The following is a 4,885-nucleotide window of genomic DNA, read 5'->3' on the forward strand; positions in this document are numbered from 1 at the left end:
AATTGTTAGCCTAATCCAAATTATTAAACTAGAGAGAATAAATGTAACTGAACTTTGTGAGTTAAAAGCACTATACAGGGCTTCCCTGGGGGTGCAGTGATTGAGAGTCCGTCTGCCAATGCAGCGGACATGGGTTCGTGCCCCGGTCCGAGAAGATCCCACATGCCGCGGAGTGGCTGGGCCCGTGAGCCATGGCCGCTGTGCCTGTGCTCCGCAGCGGGAGAGGCCACAACAGTGAGAGGCCCGCATAAAGGAAAAAAAAAAAAAAATAGGAGCTTGAACTTCTGGTGTAAGAAACAGAGAACTATTATTAGTGGTGATACGGAATGGCTTCAAAATGATTGTGTGTTTTGATATGTATAATGCTGTAGATAAACTGCAAAATGTGAAGGGAAGTTCTTCTGTATAAAATCTAGCCACTGTAAAGTGAGTAACTAGCCTCTTACACAAAGTGCCAGAGAAGCTATGACTTACCTCTGTTTGTACAACTGATTCACACACACACAATCTGTAATTTATGTGCAAATAAGTACAAGCAGGGAAGATGTGTATGTTCTTTATGATTTTGGCACAAAGTTGTCACTTTTAGTCCAAAACACTCTTAAACCTGGCCAATTTTTCTCCACACTTTGAAAGAATCATTTTCTTTTGGTCAGATACTCACTGTAAGAATTTTCAGGCCTAGAGAGAAGGTTTTGTTTACAAATTCAGGAGGGAGAAAGATCAAAATCTAGGCAAGAACAGAGGAGGTCTTGTAACCTTAGCTCCACATGGAGTCACACTTCCAACTTCAGAATGAGAGCTGGCTGCACTCAGCAAAAAGGTTAATTTTCTTTCAGGTGAGTGAAACAGTTCCCCAGTTAGAGAATACACTTCTGGTACTGCTGCATGTGTTCTTTAGCAGAATTTTGCTCAGAGACTCCAGTAACAGTGTCTGTGAGAGTGTACAGAAAAAGCACATTAGCTACAAGCAAGGAAGAGAAGGCTAAAATCCATGGACCCATTGCGGTGTGTGAAGAGGAAGATCAGAGAAGGCTGCCACGCCAGATCCCATCTCAGAACCACATGACCCAAAGGACGGCAACACAATTCCTACCTATTATTATCTTTCATTTCTGTGAATTAAAAATACCAGTTATTGACACTTTTGAAAAATAATGAGACCCCAGTAAATATCATTCTGTTGTCATCTTCCAAACATGTCAGGGTATACTATATTCTATTTTCTTCCATTCTTTTTCATAACAGAAGTTTCTTTCACTACAACACTTAGGCCATGAATAGAGACATATGGTATGGCAAAAAACACATTTAGAGTTGTATGTAAACTCAAATCCCAGCCACTGCTAGCAATGAAGAATTATTGTCTCAGAGCCTTAAATTTCTTATCAGTTAAATGAAGATAGTTATGTCTCAGAGAGTTAGAAAGTTGTTTTAAAAATTAAATATATATAATATATGGTATACACAAAATTTTATATAAAATATTTATATATATTTACACAAATGTATATATAAATAATCATTATTTACATAAATATGTAAATATATTCATACAAATACGTATGTGTGTATGTATGTACATGAGTGTGACTATATACATTTATTTTATATATCCATATATATATATATATATATATGTATATATATATGGAGAGAGAGAGAGAGAGAGAGAGAGAGAGAGAGACATACATGCCTAGGCAGAGAGAGAAAGTAAGAAAAATACCTGAGAACTTAGCCCAGGGTCTGGCACATAATAAAACCTCCATAATAGTATCTATCATTATTAATATTATTCATTGTTCATTCACAAATATTGAGTGTCACCTATGTGATATACTGGAGATAATATAGCAAACAATGTAGTCACTGCACTGAAGTTTATTTTGTATTGTAGAAAACATGCAAGTGGCAAATTCAGGATAGTGCTTCCACAGAGATAAACAATCATATACATAGGAGAATTATCACTGCAATCATATGAGCTAAGGGGAAACTTCTTATATAAAATAACATGTAAGTTATAAAATACCTGAAGCACACAAAGAAGGTAATCAAGAGAAACAGGGGAGATGAGGAGATAAGGGAGGTATGGAATTCTATGTAGAGGGGACACTTAAGCAAAGTAAATAATAATTAGCCTTTTTAGAGAGCTTTCTATGGGTCACACATCATACTAAGTGATTTGCATGTCTCATTTAAACCTCAAGATCAGCAACCAATCATTATTGAACCAATACTCTGTCTACCTGACTAATGCATGGGCTGCTTACTATAATGTCATAGCATATTTGGGTTTAGCACATCATGGGGTGGAACACAGAGTGGGGAAAGTGGTAAGAAGTTTGGAAAGGAAAGGATGGAGGCAACAGTGCCTAGAAAGGCATTGCCAATGAGACTTCATGGAAGAGGAGACAGTGCCTTAAATATGCAGTTTAGAAAAGACTTAGGGTGCCTTGGTGCATGGAGTTGGCTGGTTTGAAGACAAGTCTGGAAGAAGAGGAACCAGTTTGAAGGTTGTTGCTGTAAGTTATATGAGACAATGGTGGCCAAATTAAGACAGTAACAGAAGTAACAGTAATATGTGATTCAAGAGGTTTCCATGAAAGTAAAATTGACAGAACATAATTAATAATTAAATGAGGCAAACAGGAAGTAAGAGAAGAGCTAGGTGTGGAGGAGAAACAGCTTTTGAAGGCAAAACTGTGTAAGATGTTTAGTACATCAGAGCCATTCAATACATAATAGATTTTTTTCCTCTCACTCTGTTTCTGGTTCTTTTTGCCTTTACTAAGCTACTATCATGTATATCCTGGTTCCAGCTTCACCATTCAGCATTTTATCAGATACAGATGTGAATTACATTTGTCATTATACTCCCAGTCAAGAAAAAATAGTTCAGGAATCTTTTTTTTTTTTTTTTTTTTTTTTTTTTTTCTTGCGTTATGCGGGCCTCTCACTGTCGTGGCCTCTCCCATTTGCGGAGCACAGGCTCCGGACGCGCAGGCCCAGCGGCCATGGCTCACGGGCCCAGCCGCTCCGCGGCATGTGGGATCCTCCCGAAACGGGGCACGAACCCGCGTCTCCTGCATTGGCAGGCGGACTCTCAAGCACTGCGCCACCAGGGAAGCCCAGGAATCTTTTAAACTAATCTCCAAAGTCATAGATCTAATCATCATCCTTTTATATGTGTAAATGTTTCCCACACAAGAGAAAATATCCTGTTTTAAAAATATAACTATATTAATTTTAATATATTTCATATAAACACTTTTTCCAGGGTAAGTGCATGCCACATGAAAGGTTATAATGTTAATGGTATGCCTAGTATGTTCCTGCACATAATATGTGCCCAATGAATGCGTGTTGAATAAATGATAGCTCTCAGTTCTACTGACCAGGCATGTTCTCAAAATCCATCTGTTTCAAGAAGAAAACTCTACTTTTAGTACTCAAAACAAGACAAAGTGAAAGACAATATGAATTATTAATTTCTCTCAAATCTAAAATTCTGTGATTCTACTATAAGGAATATCAAGGAATATCAAGAATCACATTTCTTCCAGATATATAACTACAAAATCATTTTTTCACAAGTGAAAAAATATAGAAAAAACAAATTAAAAGACAAACTGTAAATAAAGCCTATATAATAAAGTCTAGAGATAAATCACATGTTGTGGGACATACAAAGCAGAAAGATCCAGTATCCTTTTCAACCATTTCAACTTTTATCAGTCCTGAACATCTGCTATTACTATTTATTTCTTGACTATATATTGTCATCTTCTAAACTTGTCAGGGTATGCTATATTCTATTTTCTTCCATTCCTTTTCATAACAGAAGTTTCTTTCACTACAACACTTAGGCCATGAACTAGAGACATATTTTAACACTTTTCTTACATATAAAATTAATAAAAAAATGATTGTGCCTCATTAAAGCATACATAGATAATATAGTACCTTCAGTCTTTGGTAAATCATTATAATGGTTAAGTTTTAATAGTTTGATAAAATTTATCTATTTAATTAATGAGACCAGTAATTATAACTCAAAATAAAACCTGATAAAATTGAGAATGTTTTCTCCTATACTATTTGAGATAGTTATTTTGTATAATATTATGTTCTAATGAAATAAGAAACAAGGCACATCTCAAAGGTCCAATTTACAGTGTAGAAATATTCTAGGACAACTTCTTGCCATTCAATGTATTTTTCACTTTCAAATATTCTCTCCCCCAGAGGTAAATTTTCAATGAAATTCAATCAACATTTTCTGGAAATATTTAGTAAATCATCTACTATATTTCTCTAATAGTTGGGACCATTTATTATGCTACTTACAGTTAAAAAAAAAAGAAGGCTATGAGAATACTTTGATTACACACACACACACACACACACACACACACCTATACTCAATATACAAGTTTCTTATTCTGATTAAAAATATAATACTTTATAGATAAGTCCAAGACACTCACCTTGGTGAAACAAAAATAGGCCAAGGGGCCCAAATCCAGGTTGAAACCAAACTCTTTAATCTGTTTTTCACAGAATTGCATTTTACCATAAATTCTTCCTCCAGCATCGTTTAAGTGTGAGTGGGAAGCTGTAGAGGTGTCCATTAAACATACGTACTTTCTCAAACAACCTATAGTCATTGCTTCTCTATCATAATTCAGCATTCTCATTATTAACCAGACAAACCAAAATTTACTTGTATCTCCTTTGGAATGAGGCTTAACTGTTTGCAAATTAGAAACATTCTTACTTAAGGGTCAGAGAAGAATTGAGAGATTTGGTCCAAACTCTCTTTCTTTCTTTCCTTCTCTCATTCCCTCCCTCCCTCCCTCCTTCCCTCCCTCCCTCCCTCTTT

This window comes from Lipotes vexillifer, unplaced genomic scaffold (assembly GCF_000442215.2).
Source record: "Lipotes vexillifer unplaced genomic scaffold, Lipotes_vexillifer_v1.1 scaffold353, whole genome shotgun sequence".
Taxonomy (NCBI): domain Eukaryota; kingdom Metazoa; phylum Chordata; class Mammalia; order Artiodactyla; family Lipotidae; genus Lipotes; species Lipotes vexillifer.